Raw genomic sequence first — 15,634 nt, 5'->3', positions numbered from 1 at the left:
CTCACGCCAGGCTCCGATGCTGGCCATTGGCCCCTGCACCGGCCTAACCCCTTGGCAGGATTCCAATCCCGGCCTCGGAGGCCCCAGCACCGGCCTAGCCTCACGGCAGGCTTCAATGCCGGCCTCGTTGGCCCCAGCACCGGCCTAACCCCTCAGCAGGTTCCGTTCCCGGCCTAGGAGGCCCCAGCACTGGCCATGTCTCACAGCAGGCTCCGATGCTGGCCTCGCCTCACGGCAGGCTCCGATGCCGGCCTCGCTGGCCCCAGCACTGGTCTAGCCCTTCGGCAGGTTGTTATCCTGGCCTCGGAGGCCCCAGTACCAGCCTTGCCTCACAGCAGGCTCCGATACCGGCCTCGCTGGCCCCAGCACCGGCCTAACCCCTCGACAGGCTCTTATCCCGGCCTCAGAGGTCCCAGTACCGGCCTTGCCTCACGGCAGGCTCTGATGCCGGCCTCGCTGGCCCCAGCACCGGCCTAACCCCTTGGCAGGCTCTTATCCTGGCCTCGGAGGCCCCAGTACTGGCCTTGCCTCAAGGCAGGCTCCAATCCCGGCCTCGGAGGCCCCAGCACCGGCCTTGCCTCATGGCAGGCTCCGATGCTGGCCTCACTGGCCCCAGCACCGGCCTAACCCCTCGGCAGGTTCTTTTCTTGACCTCGGAGGCCCCAGTACCGGCCTTGCCTCATGGCAGGCTCTGATGCCAGCCTCGCTGGCCCCAGCACCGGCCTAACCCCTCAGCAAGCTCCAATCCTGGCCTTGGAGGCCCCAGCACCGGCCATGCCTCATGGCAGGCTCCAATGCCGGCCTCGCTGACCCCAGCATTGGTCTAACCCCTCGGCAGGTTCCAATCCCGGCCACGGAGGCCTCAGTAGTGGCCTTGCCTCACAGCAAGCTCCGATGTCGGCCACTGGCCCCGGTGCCCGCCTAACCCCTCAGCAGGTTCCAATCACTGTCTCTGTGGTTATTATTTCAAAGGTTCCGGGTGTAATGTATCAGATCTCTGCCTCCCCTGAGTATTGGCCACTGGCATTGCCACTGCCTCCACCGTTTCAAATCCTTCCCAGGCTCTTTTTCCACTCTGAATGTTGTCCAGTGTTCGTAAGCATGCGTGATGGTAGCATTCGACATCTGGTGTAATTTCTCCAAAAAAATAAAGTTGGTAAGATCCGGTTTCTGCTTCTCCTGAATACAAGTCTCCATTGCCATCGCGGAGAACTCTTTCAACACCGCATTTCTCCTTGGTCTCCGCTAAACTCTCTCCTTACAGGTGATGTCTGAGATTCTTAACAATATAGAGAAATAGCAGTCCTCTTTCACGGCGAATTTTTCCATAAGTTCCAGTGCATTTAGATAAGTTTTGTCTGCATCTCCAGTGTCCTGGCATCCATAACGGCTTTCTTACCTTCTCTCTGATATTTTTCTTTATCTTTTTCTGTTCTGGGCCCGGTTTCTCCAGGGGTCTGACGTGCTACTCGCAGATCAGCCGAAGCCCAGGGTCCCGCGACCCGGGCCCGGCTGGTGTGCGCCGCATGCGACCCCCGCCCAGAACCCAGCGTCTTACTGGGCCCGGTTTCTCCAGGGGTCTGGCGTGCTACTCGAAGTTCGGCCCGGGGCCCAGAGTCCCGCGACCTGGGCCCCATCTGGCGTGCCCTGCGCGCGACCCCCGCCCAGAACCCAGCGTCTTACTGGGCCCGGTTTCTCTTATTCTTTATTTTTAAATAGGGTCTTGCTGAGTTACAAGGGGCCTCACTAAGTAGCTGAGGCTGTCTGTGAACCCAGATCCTCTTGTCTCTGCCTCCCAAGTACTGGGATTACAAACTTGCACCACCACGCCCGGCTAGTTTTAGTTGCTGAGGCTGGCCTTGAACCTCTGATCCATCTCTCCAGCTTCCCAAGTACTGGGATTACAGCCACCACACCTGGCTACCTTTCATGTTTTCAAAAGAATGTGGCATTGGTGTGCCCGCTGCCTCTGTGGCTGCATCTCTCCAGATGACAAGGGCAGGGTGTGCCTCCTGGCCACGTGGAAAGGGCCCGAGGGGGCCCTGGAGATGATTATGTTAATCTCAGAGAAGCCACTGGACTGAAAAGCGATCGCTCCGACGGCACCACCACCAACACCATCATCGTCACTATTGGTGCTGGGGATGGACCTCAAGGACATTCTTTCTCCAATTTGCACCCGAGCCCTTTAATTAATTAACTTATATTTGAAACAGGGTCTTGCTAAGTTTCCGAGGCTGCGGTCAAACTTGAGATCCTCTTGTCTCAATCTCCCCAATACTGGACTACAGGTGTGTGCCAGCATGCCTGCAGCACTGAACTATTTATTTATTTATTTATTTATTTATTTATTTGTTTTAATTTTATTTATTTAATTTTGCAGGTCTGGGGATGGAACCCAGAGGCATTTGACCTCCGAGCTACATCCCCTGCCCTGTTTTTTTATTCTTTATTTTGAAACTGGGTCTCACTAAGTTGCAGAGAGCCTCACTAAGTAGCTGAGGCTGTCTGCAAACCGCGATCTTCTGATCTCAGCCTCCTGAATGCTGGGATTACAAGTGTGCGCCACCACGCCCAGCTCTCAGACCTTTTTTCTTTCTTTCTTTCTCTCTTTCTTTCTCTCTTTCTTTCTTTCTTTCTTTCTTTATTTTTGCAGGTTTGGGGATGAACTCAGGGGCATTCTACTTCCAAGCTACACCCCCTGCCCTATTTTTAATTTTTTATTTTGAAACAGGGTCTCACTAAGTTGCAGAGGGCCTCACTAAGTAGCTGAGGCTGTCCACGAACCCGCAATCCTCTGGTCTCAGCCTCCCTAGTGCTGGGATTACAAGCGTGAGACACCACGCCTGGCTAGCACTGTGCTATTTAAAGGGATATTGGATTAAAAAGAAGGTGATCCATTTTCCTTCACGGGGAAAAGAAAAACTCCAAAGTCGCTGGCTATGAAGAGAGCAAGACTCTCAATCTGTCGCTGTCTCTGTCTCTGTCTCTGTCGCTGTCTCTGTCTGTCTCTGTCTCTCTCTGTCTCTGTCTCTGTCTGTCTCTGTCGCTGTCTCTGTCTCGTCTCTGTCTCTGTCTCGTCTCTGTCTCGTCTCTGTCTCTGTCTCATCTCTGTCTCTGTCTCGTCTCTGTCTCTGTCTCGTCTCTGTCTCTGTCTCTGTCTCTGTCTCTCTCTGCTGGGGATGGGATCCAGACCCTGCACGCACTGGGTGAGTGCCCTACACTCCTAGCCGCCTGATTTTTCTTTTTCTAAATGGGGCTGAGTTAAAACACGAACAGACAAGCCGCGCGTGGTGGCACACACTTGTAATCCCAGCATTTGGGAGGCGGGGACTGGAGGATTGCAGGTCGCAGGCAGCCTCAGCTACTTAGTGAGGCCCTCTGCAACTCTGTGAGTAGGCCAAAATGAAAAACAAAAATAGGGCTGGGGGTGTAGCTTGGAGGAACAATGCCCCTGATTTCCACCCCAGTACCACAAAAAAAGAAACACACACACACACACACACACACACACACACACCTCGGATCAGGTCCTCACACCTGTTTACCCGACAACGTCTAAAAGAGTGGAACTCAAGAGCCAGGAGCGCGCACCTAGCCGTCCACGTCGGAACCCGATCCCACCACACGGGAAAAGGTGTCTATGGCTCTGGGCGCCTGAGCTTGGCGGCTTATTTTCAGTATATTCTTCAAACCTAGGAATTGGCAGTCACCCGTCTAACTTAAGAGACCGGGAAATGGGGCCAGTGAATAAACACTGACTTTGGATCTGTGCTATTGATGATGAAAAAAATCACTGGAAAAAATGAGCCCTTTTCTTCTATTTTTGCTCTGCGCAGTCCAAAGAAAACACGCTTTGGTTTTCTCCTGTCTCTGAGCTCAGTGCGGGAGCCGCGCCAGCGAGGTCAGAGCGCGGCCGCGGCTGCGTGCGGCTCTCCACGGCTTCGCCTTCCTTCCCGCCATGTGGGAGAGGCGCCCGGGGACAGGGCTTCGGGGCTTCCCTTCTTTAGCTGCCTTTCTGCCCGGGTCCTGCTGGAGAAGCGCCGCTCACCCTCAGTTCTGAGAGTGTCATTGGGCCACGCCATTGTTCTGGACAATCCGCTCGAGGGCAGGGGAGCTGAGGCGGCCCAGGAGAAGGGGGCTGGCTCCCGGCCGCTCACTCTCCTCCCGATGCGGCCCGCAGGGCCACCGAGTCGGTGCTTCAAGGCGGTGGATTTCAGTGCCACCCACCGGCCTGCATCCCTCGGCGGTCGTCCTGAGCCAGCCCAGACAGGGAGGCTCTGTGAGCCAGTGCTGTGTTGAAAAGGGGTCTCAGGGGGTCTTGCAGATAAATTAATTCTCTGATCCACAAAGAAGGAAACTGTGCCAAGCCCACAAAACTTCAACAACGAAATTTGAGTTAGTTATACTGTGTTTTGAATTCTTTTCCCAGATTCTCTCAATCCGTAGTGTGAAATTTTCTGTGATACAGGAAAACATTTGAATGTGCAATCAATAACAAGGCCTGTGGTCGTGAATTAAAGATCATGTGCTTTTATCTGCACACAGACGTAGCTTAATATGCCACCGCAGATTCTTCCCTCTGTGGTGGGCGGGGCAGGCGGGGCTCCTGGACCACCTCTCTGCCCCCTTCACTGCAACAAACTTGGACTTTCCTACTCGGTCGTGGTTTTGCCTTCTGGAAAAGAGAAGCTGGGAAAGTGTGGATGAACTAGCAATTTCTAGAAAATGTGATGATTAAAGCCAGTGACGCATGCTTTTGGGATGAAAAGCTTATCACCCGCGAAGTCTCTGTTTCATGACGAGCAAGGTGTGATGCCCACAGGTGTAGGAAAGCCTCGGTCACTGTTGGTGAAAGGTGCCGGTTTTAACACAACGGCTCACCAGTCAGATGGTGGCGGGGACACCACCCTGCCAACCGTGTTGCCACGCAGCCTGGCAGGATGAAGCCCGGTGCCCCTCCCGCGCCTGGCAGGGCCGCTTTGGCTCATGGCGGCTCGGGAGAAGTGGTTCAATACCTCAGGCACGTGCCGCCTGAGCATGTTCACAAGGCGTGAGACGGACGCCGCGATGGTGTGCGGTGAGGAGGTGGACCGGAGCCCCAGCACCCGGTGCCCTGTCGGATGGCTGTGGTGGCGGACTCGGCACTGTGGCGCCGGGATGCGGGGCCGGAGGCGGCTGTGAGCAGAGGGCGGCCCTGCTGCCGCTGGACACGGTGACCTCCGCGTGGACCTCACTCCTCCGGCACGCTGGCCGGCCCTCCCCCCGTTCCTAGGTCAGCTTGATGGGTCAGGAGTTGGTGCTGTGCTCGGTTCCTGCTGGCCGGGGTCTGGTGCTCGTGCTGCCGGGGTTGGCAGGGAGTGCCGGAATGACCTTCCTCTTTCTGACTCTGGCCCAGACGGCCCCTGCTGCCCCCTCTGGCGGCTTCCAGGGGGCTGTGGGTGTCATGGCCTTGCCCAGGTGGGCTGGGGCTTAGGGAGAGGGGCTCCGAGGGGCCCTGAGGTCCAGACTCAGATGGTGTCGCAGACAGGACATGGAGCTCAGCCGGGGCTGGCGCTGCACGTCGGTGCCGAAGGCCGCTTTCTTACTGGCGCTGCAGAGGGACCCGAGGGAAGAAGAGACCGCCCAGGGCATGTCTGGCGCGGTGCTGCCCCGAGGTCCTCCCGAGGGTCCCCCTGCCGGCTACTGCTAAGGTCGTGGGTCTTGTGTTTAGGGTAGTGAGGGAAGCCATGGCGGGGAACGCCGGCCACTCTTCTGGGGCCCTAGTAATCGTCCCGGCCTAGAGGCCAGACGTGACGTGCTCCTGGCTCCCCTCTGGGGCGCACGGGTCTGAGCCTCTTGGAATTCTGCCACCCACGTGAATACTTGAATGTGGAGATTCGTGGCTTTGGAAATGAGCCGACAGGGCACGGCGGGGCTCCGGGTGTGGCCCGGGAAAGGAAAGAGGCTGGGGGAATTCGGGTCGCTACTTAATAACCTCATTTTGTCTCGTTTGAAATAGTTCAGGAACAAGGATGCTTATGTCCTAAGTTGTCTGAGGAATCACTTCGAATCTCTCCTATATATAAAAAAAGAAGAGTTGTAGCCAGGCATAGTGGCGCACACTTGTCATCCCAGCATTCGGGAGGCTGAGACCGGAGGATCGCAGTTCGCGGACAGCCTCAGCTACTTAGTGAGGCCCTCCGCAACTCAGTGAGGCCCTGTTTCAAAATAAAGAATAAAAAACTGGGCAGGGGGTGTAGCTCAGAGGTCAAATGCCCCTGGGTTGCATCCCCAGACCTGCAAAGAAGAAAGAAAGAAAAGAAAGAAAAAGGAAGAAAGAAAGAAAGAGAGAGATAAAGAAAGAGAGAAAGAAAGAAGATGGTATTGGTTCGAGGCCAGCTGCAGCTACTACATAGTGATGCCCTTTGCAACTCAGTGAGACCCTGTTTCAAAATAAAGAATAAAAAAAAAAATAGGGCTGGGGGTGTAGCTCAGAGGTAGAATGTCCCTGGGTTCCATCCCCTGTACCACAAAAATAAATAAAAATAAAAAGGAGTTGTACCTTATTTTCAGAGGTTTCCCCTGAGATAGTGTTATGAAAGTCACACACATGATGCTTTCCCATATTTAAAGGAAACAAAAGCTTGGTGTGGGGCACAGTCTGGAATCCCAGTACTTGGCCGGGACAGGGAGTTTGCAGGTTCAAGGACAGACTCAGCAACTTAGCAAGACCCTTTTGAAAAATAAAAATAAAATAAAATATGGCTGGAGGTGTAGCTCAGAGGTAGAATGCCCCTGGGTTCAATCCCCAGGACCAAGAAAAAAGAGCAAAAACAAAGCTCAGCCCCAGGTGCGATGACAGATCGGGACCCTTACGTGATCAACAGGGGAAGAGCCTGGTGTGGAGGTCCACGCTTTATTTCTATAAAAATCATCAGAAAGTACAAAGTGACCCACGGCGTACACAGATCTAGCCTCTCTTCGTTCCTTCCTTCCTTCCTTTTCTTTCTTTTTGGTAGTGGGGACTGAACGCAGGGGCATTCTGCCTCTGAGCTGCGCCCCCAGCCCCATCCACTTTTAAATGTGAAACAGCATTTCACCTCGTTGCGGGGGGCCTCGCGAGGTTGTTGGGACTGTGAACCTGGGATCCTCCTGTCTCGGCCTCCCAACTACTGAGATTCCAGGTGTGCGCCATCATGCCCAACCACACACTACTCTCTCTGAAGGCAATGAGTGGTAGGGAAACCTTGCCGCCGCTCTGAGATGACTGGGGTGATTTGGTCACCACACGGGTACACCACGTTAGGGTTTGCAGAGTTGGGCTGGAAAGTGGATAATAGGATAACATCTCTGTTCTAAGCACGGACTGGAGAAGCACTTACATATTGCACGTATGTCTTTAGTGACAGTCTTGTGAAAGGAGGGAGCGAGGAGACGCTCTTTCTCTTGCAGGTCATTTGCTGCGCTCCGGTCTCACCTTGCTATTCCAGTGCGCAAAGTCCCACACCACCACCCGGACCCTCTGCTCTCCCCTTTGAAAGGAGGGGGAAGGCCTGGCGAGGGGGCGCATGCCTGTAATCCCTGCGCTTGGGAGGCGGAGACAGGAGGATCGCGCAGGTTCCAAGCCAGCCGTGCTGGCTTAAGAGACCCTGTTTCCAAATAAAAATATAAAACATAGGTCTGGGAGTGTAGCCCGGAGGTAGAAGGGCTTCCAGGAACCCCAGTACCACCAAAAAAAAAAAAAAGTGGGGAGCTCAATGACCTGGATTTGGCGACGTGCTGTTTCCTGGTCTGGCTCCCACTGGGAGGATGCTGCCGTTGGCAATTCTGCCCGACCTGGCAAGCAGCCTGGCTTCTCTGACCCTGGGTCTCCCGACCTGTTGTGCCGCCAGCCCTCCTGCTTCATGAGGCCTTCGGGACCAGCTGGGGGCCAGGTGTTCTGAGTTCCTAGGTTGAAAAACTCTATTGCATACTCTAATTTCTGCTACTTTGGAGGCTGAGGCAGGAGGATTGAATGTTCCAGGCCAGCCTTGGTAACTTACTGAGACACTATCAAAAAAGAAAAAAAAAAGCATTGCATAATAGTGGGAGACCACCTGTCATGCAGTCATTTGCTTACGTGGACCTGAATTTACTGGCCAAACAATCATTTTTTTTTTTTTTTTTTTTTTTTTGGTGGTACTGGGGTTCCTGGAAGCCCTTCTACCTCCGGGCTACACTCCCAAACCTATTTTTGCATTTTTATTTGGAAACAGGGTCTCCTAAGCCAGCGCGCGGGGCTAGCTTCGAACCTGCGCGATCCTCCTGTCTCAGCCTCCCAAGCGCGGGGATTACAAGCGTGCGCCACCACGCCCGGCAAACAATCATTTTTTAAAAAATTAGTATTGCTTTAGAATGGTGTCTGATCACCCTGTTTCTTTCTTGGGGGTGAAGGGATAGTAAGGATTGAACCCAGGGGCATTCTACCTCTGAGCTACACCCCCAGGCTTGCTTATTTATTTATTTATTTATTTATTTATTTATTTATTTTATTTTTTTGGTAGAACTGGGGTTCCTGGAAGCCCTTCTACCTCCGGGCTACACTCCCAGGCCTATTTTTTATATTTTATTTGGAAACAGGGTCTCAAGCCAGCGCGGCTGGCTTCAAACCTGCGCGATCCTCCTGTCTCCGCCTCCCAAGGGGGGGGATCACAAGCTGCGCCACCACGCCCGGCTTATTTATTTACTTAATTATTTTGAAACAGGATCTCACTAGGTTGCTGAGGCTCACTACTTGCTGAGGCTGTCAGTGAGATCCTCCTGTCCCAGCCTCCCCAGTACCAGGATCACAGGTGTGCGCCAGTGAGCCTGACTCTGACCATCCTGTTTCGAAGGTCCGTGAGGACAGCACGGTGGGGTGGGGGGGTGGGGTGTCAACGGCAGATGGGGTGGGGGAGAACAGGACACATCCTGGGATTTGATGCCGCCACTGTGTCCTTGGAGGGACCAGGCATCCTTGAGACAGAGAAGCCGGGAGCTGGGCTGGCCCGGGGTCTGAAGCGCCCGGTGGCCAGTCGGGAGGAGACAGAAGAGGCTGGGAAGCCGCACAGGTGCGTGGCAGGTGAGCTGCCCGGCTTCGTCCCTGCACAGGAGTATGGATACCCTGGGTCTGCCGGCCGAGTGTGGGGCCGCTTTATTCCTCTTCTGCACAGACAACCCAAACCCTCCCTCCTGCCTGACCTCGCTCGTCTCCCTCCCAACCTAGAGGCGAGGCAGTGGGTCGGAGCAGCTCTCTGGGAGGCTGCGGCCTGGGCCTGCCGACAGCGGCTTCGTCTCCAGGTGCAGAGGGAGGCTGAGCGGGCGGGCCATTGCTCCTTCGGCCACTCAGGCTGAGCTTGTTTGCCCAGCTCAGGGACCCTTATGCTGGAGCCTGGCCGGCACCATGAGCCCACTGTTCCAACAGTCAGGTCTGTGTGGAATGGGCTCCACTTTGCACCGAGGGCCAACGCAATATGGGCGCAGGGGTCTTCTCTGAATATTTCCATCTGTGACTTTCTTCGGAGACCCAATACTCCACAAAGCCAGGGACTAAGAAATAATGTCTAAGATTTACAGATGACATTAAAGAGCCACTCTCTAAAAATGTCAGCCAGCACTGGTGTGGTGGCACACGCCACCCAGTACTGGAGAGGCTCAGATAGGAGGATCGCAGGTTCGAGGACAGCCTCAGCAAGTAGTGAGATTCTCATCAACTTAGCAAGACCTTGGTTTAAAATAAAAATAAAAATAAAAATAGCCGGGCGTAGTGGCGCACACTTGTAATCCCCGCGCTTGGGAGGCTGAGACAGGAGGATCGCACGGGTTCGAAGCCAACCTCAGCAACTTAGTGAGACCCTGTTTCCAAATAAAATATAAAATATAAAAAAGGTCTGGGAGTATAGCCCGGAGGTAGAAAGCCTCTGGGTTCCACCCCTAGTACCACCAAAAAAATAAATAATTAAATAAAAAAATAAATAAAATAAAATAAAAATAGGGCTGGAGGTATAGATTGGAGGTAGAATGCACCTGGGTTCGATTCCCAGTACCATTAAAAAAAAAAATGTCAATCAGACACGGTGTGGTGGCACATGCCTATAATTCTAGTACTTGGGAGTCTGAGACAGGAGGATTCCAAGTTTGAAGCTAGCCTCAGCAACTTAGTGAGGCCCTCCACAGTTTAGTGAGACCCAGTTTCAAAATAAAAAATAAAATATTACCGAAGCCGGGCATGGTGGTGCATGCTTGTAATCCCAGCATTCGAGAGTCTGAGACCGGAGGATCATGGTTCGCGGACAGCCTCAGCTACTTAGTGAGGCCCTCTGCAACTCAGTGAGACCCAGTTTCGAAATAAAGAATAAAAAATAACGCTGGGGGTGTAACTCAAAGGTAAAATGCCCCTGGGTTCCATCCCCAAACCACCCCCCCCCCACAAAAAATATGACTGGAGGTGCACCTCAGGCATAGAGTGCCCTTGGGTTCAATCTCCAGTTACAGACACAGACACCAATCTGGAAAAGGGCCCGGGCACGGGACCCCAGGTGTCTGCAAACCCCTTCAGTCACTAGTAAAGTTCGCATGGGACAGCCATCAGGAAAAGCGTTTCCACGCACAGCTGCTTCCCAAATGTTCCCAAGAGTTGCAGCAACTCTAAGACTCTAAGTAAGGAGAGCGTGGGGATTTTATTTGGCGAATACTAGACACTCAATAAATATCGGCCCAATTTTACTCATCTGTTGGAAGAAATTTGATGAACTTGGTATTTATAAGTTAAAAAGTTCTTCGACGGTTCCTCAAATACATTTAGATACCTCAAGCATAAGAATCTAAACTATGATTTTGAGAAGAAACATGTCTGTAAACAGCAGCATCTCCGTGTGGAATGGGCTTTCCAGTGGAGAGTCCAAAAATGGCTGGAGACCTCATCAGGCGATGCCGCGGCTAAGAATCACCATTCCTCTTGTTATTCTCTGTCCAGGGCACTTGGTGTGGAGCAGGCTCTTCTCGAAAGCATATGCAACATCAAGAGGGTTGAATTTTATGTGCATTTTTCCAAAGAAAAGAGCCACAACTTTCGCTACATTATTGAAGACTCACAGCCAAAAACAAAAGCAAAACAAGAAGTAAGAAGCAGGCTGCCGATGGGCGCGCATCTGACAGGCGCTGGGATGGCGTAAGTCACTTCTGTGGCAGATTTTTAGACCCAGCAGGAATATGAGAATTCTCCAAGCTTATTATTCTAAGTATTTTTGTAGTACTGGGGGTGGAATCCAGGGGCTTTTCTACCTCCGGGCTATACTCCCAGACCTATTTTATGCTTTATTTGGAAACAGGGTCTCACTAAGTAGCTGAGCCTGGCTTCAAACCTGTGCGATCCTCCTGTCTCAGCCTCCCAAGCGCTGGAAATACAAGCTTGCACCACCACGCCTGGCTCCAAGCTTATTATTCTAATACTCAGTAACAACTCTTTAGAGCCATGTTATTAAAAAAAAACTTTTATAAAGAAACTGTATAAAAACAGACGTGTGTGTGTGTGTGTGTGTGTGTGTGTGTGTGTGTGTAGTACTGGGAATTGAGCCCAGGGGCATTCTACCTCTGAGCTATACCTCCAGCCCTATTTTATTCTTGTTTTGAAACAGGGTGTCACTATATTGATGAAGGTCTCGTTAGTTGCTGAGGCTGTCTTCAAACTTGCAATCCTCCTGTCTCAGCCTCCCAAGTACCAGGATTCCAGGCGTGGGCCACCATGCCTGGCCACTTATGACATCTATTTGCAGTACTGGAGATCGAACCCAGAGGCATTCTACCTCCAAGCTACACCTCCAGACCTATTTTATTCTTTTATTTTGATTTTTTTTTTTTTTTTTTTTGGTGGTACAGGGGTTCCTGGAAAGTGGCTTGGGCTGGCTACAAACCTGCGATCCTCCTGCCTCAGCCTCCCAAATACTGGGATTCCAGGCATGCACCACCATGCATGACCACTTTTGAGATTTTTTTTCTTTTTTTTTTTTGGTGGTACTGGGGTTCCTGGAAACCCTTCTACCTCTAGGCTACACTCCCAGACCTATTTTTATACTTTTTATTTGGAAACAGGGTCTCTTAAGGCAGCGCAGGTGGTTTCGAACCATCAAGATCCTCCTGTCTCCGCCTTCCAAGCGTGGGGACTACAAGCGTGTGCCATCATGCCCGGCTTCATTTTTTTATTCTTTATTTTGAAACAGGGTCTCACTGAGTTGCAAAGGGCCTTGCTAAGTAGCTGAGGCTGTCTGCGAACTGCGATCCTCAGGTCTCTGCCTCCTGAATGCTGGGATGACAAGCGTGGCCACCACGCCCGGCTAGATGTGGGATTTCCTAATCGCCTCCTCACCTGGCTCCTCTCCTCCAGGTGGCTTCCTTTTCCTGGCTCGTGGGATCTCTTCTAGGTGGCCGTAACAATAGCATCCCAGGGCAGGGAAAGGCAAGTGTGAAGATCTCAGACGAGAGGTACCTCAGTAGAGTCCTGGGCCTCCCTCAAACATCACAGCTGCCCTCTGGACAGTTTGAAAAGTCCTCTGAGCCCCTGGGCAGCTTTTTTTTTTTTTTTGGCAGAAAGACCCACCTTCCTACAAGATCTTCAGCAAAGATCCTCACTCCCAGCCTGGGGCGGGCTCTGGGGCGCCCACAGCACGGCTTGGGGAAGAAGGGTCCCCCAGCGCCGGCGCTCTCCTTGCCACTGGGCTGGCAGAGATGGGGAGCCCGCAGGCCGACGGGCGGCAACTGGAGCCCGCGTCCTCAGCTCCCCTCTTGGAGCCCACAGCAGAACCCCGTGTCCTGAAGTTGCCAGAAACACCTGGCTCGTGAGGAAAGCCCTCTCAGGGAAGAGGCTCAGGCAGCAGGTCCCCACTTGCGCCTCTGCTTGGAGTTGCTGTGAACCCCGAGGATATGTGCAGAAGCAACATGTTTCTCTGGAAAGAGACCGACTTGAGACAGATTCTGAAATGGCCAGGACTTCCCCGATCACTCGGATCACCGTCACCTGGCGCCGGCCCGCGACGGAGGATGGATGGCAACAGTCTCTGAAAACCTACTGGGTGTTAGTCTATTCCCTCTATATCAAGGCCTAGTGAGGTAGAGAAACTGATACAAAGTGGCCTACCACCTCACTGTATTTATTTTTGTGGCTGGGGTAGAATCCAGGAGCATTCTCGGAGCTACACACTCAACCTTTTTCAATTTTTTTTTTTAAATAGAGTCTTGCTAGGTTGATGAGAGTCTCAGTAAGTGGCTGAGGCTGATCTTGAACTATGATCCTCCTGTCTCAGCCTCCCAGGTACTGGGATTACAGGCCTGCACCACCATGGTTGGCCTGGCCTTTATTGTTTGAATTCCATGTAAAAATAAATACTTCTCAATTAAAGTGAACAGAAGCACCCTCACCTGCAGACACACGTATGCACAGTGCACAGGTGCACAGCAGGCTTTGCTTTGTTTTTCCTTCGGTGCTGAGGACTGAACCTGGGGGTGTTCTACCTCCGAGCTAAAGCCTCAGACCTGTGTGTGTGTGTGTGTGTGTGTGTGTGTGTGTGTGTGTGTTGCCAGGGATGGAACCCAGGGGCATTCTACCTCCAAGCTACACTCCCAGCCCTATTTTTAGCTCTATTTTGAAACAGGGCCTCACTAAGTAGCTGAGGCTGGCCACAAACCCGTGATCTTCCTGCCTCAGCTTCCCAAGTACTGGGGTTACAAGCGTGCACCACCACGCCCGGCTTTTTTTTTTTTTTTTTTTTTTGGTGGCACTGGAGATTGAACTCAGGGGCATTCTAACTCTGAGCTATACTCCCAGCCCAATTTTGTTCTTATTTTGTAACAGGATCTTGCTAGGTTAATGAGAGTCTATTTCCTGAGGCTGTCCTTGAACCTGGGATCTGTCTGTCTCAGCCTCACAAAGTGCTGGCATTACAAGCATGCGCCACCACGCCCAGCGATATATTTACTTTGAAACAAGGTCTTGCTAAGTTGCTGAGGCTGGCCTCAAGCCTGCGATCCTCCTGTGTAGCCCGAGATTATAGGCATGTGTCACCATGTCCAGTATAAACAGGGTCTTTTTAGTCGCCCTATTTTTGAAGCCATGATGTAAAGAAGAAAATCTTCCTATTTTGGCCACAAACGGAGGAAAATGCAAGGCGTAGGAGGACGGCCCCGAGCGTCTTCTCAATGAGCAGAGACCAGGCACAAAGTCAGATTTCAGAATATTTTAATTTCCATTTCTTCAGTGGATGCATTTTGAAATTTTCAGATTTAACAATTTAAAAAGAGCAGAGTAAAGGAAATACGAAAAAAATGCCAACAGTTGGTTTTTTGCTAATTTGATTCCAGATTCTAGGCATGATGTGATTTTCAAATCAACCAACCAATCAAAAAAAAAAATGCTTACCTCAAAAATCTAGAGATTCCAATGCAGACGCGTCTTTGGAAACTACAAGTGATTCCAGCCCAGGTAGCGTGCACGCCGCCCTTGGCTTCCATGTCTCGTGCAAATGTGCAGGTGCGGTCCGGGAGTGGAGCAGTGCGGCGGAGCCATGCGCAGGTGCGGCGGTCCGCGAGGCTCTTCAGGCAGCTGGGGGGCTCGTAACTGACGTTCTCCATTTGTTTGCACTGGATAAAATTATGTGCTGGTTGATCATATAGGTAGAGGAAATTTGATCTGAGCTGGGGCCAAGAAGAAAACGGTATTTGCAACTCAAAGCAACTATTTACACACATTCAATTCTGAAGTATTGCTTCCTGCCCTGGGTTCCTAAGAAGTCTCACCACCTGCAGGCCGCCTCCTTCGCCAGCCAGCGGCCCTGCGCGCCGCCTGCAGCCAGCTCCAGCAAGACTCAGATGCAGGGCGCGGAGTCCGTGGTTCTGCGTTGAGGTATGCTTCGGAGCAGGGAGCCGGGAAGCCCGAGAGGACATCTGTACTGGTTCTTTGGGAAGGCTCGAGGTGTTTTTAAAGGCCGGTTGCGCTGGGCGTGCGCCCTGCCTCCACGTGCCAGGGGCGGAAGCTCCTCGCGGAGGCTGGCAGCCCTGGGTGCTCAGGTGGCGGGGCGGACTCACAAACGCCTTGGTAGCAGGGGAGGACATCGGCCGGACCAGGGGAAAGTACGCATGGAGATGAGCCTGGAGAGCACGCTTTTCTTTTCTTTTTGGCGGTACTGGGGATTGAGCCCAGGGTGCTCTACCTCTGAGATACAATCCCAGCCCTTTTTATTTATTTATTTTTGAATTTTGAGACAGGGTCTCGCTAAGTTGCTGAGACTGGCCTTGAACTTGCGATCCTCCCGTCTCGGCCTCCCGAGTCGCTGGGATTACAGGCATACGGCTGGCTGACAGCGCGTCCTGAGCAAGACAGGGATGAGACTGGCAGCCAGCCAGGCCCGCGAAGACCCGGAGCCTGGAGGCAAAGGTGGTGCAGAGACGGTGCTCACACACACACCGGATACTGACGCGAGAGCCCGTCGCGCCTGTAACCCCTAGTGCAAGGAAAGCGTCAGGTAGTGTTTTTAGGGGAAAAATCTGCGGTGTTTTACAGAATACATTCTTCGGAAGCAAGAGGTATTGTCACAACCATCCTTTCTTCAGAGCTGGAAGACAGGCGAACTGACAGTCCAAGCCG

Source organism: Muscardinus avellanarius, assembly GCF_963383645.1.
Source record: "Muscardinus avellanarius genome assembly, chromosome: 10".
Classification (NCBI taxonomy): Eukaryota; Metazoa; Chordata; class Mammalia; order Rodentia; family Gliridae; genus Muscardinus; species Muscardinus avellanarius.
The sequence above is the reverse complement of the archived record's forward strand: the minus strand, read 5'-3'. Positions refer to the sequence as shown.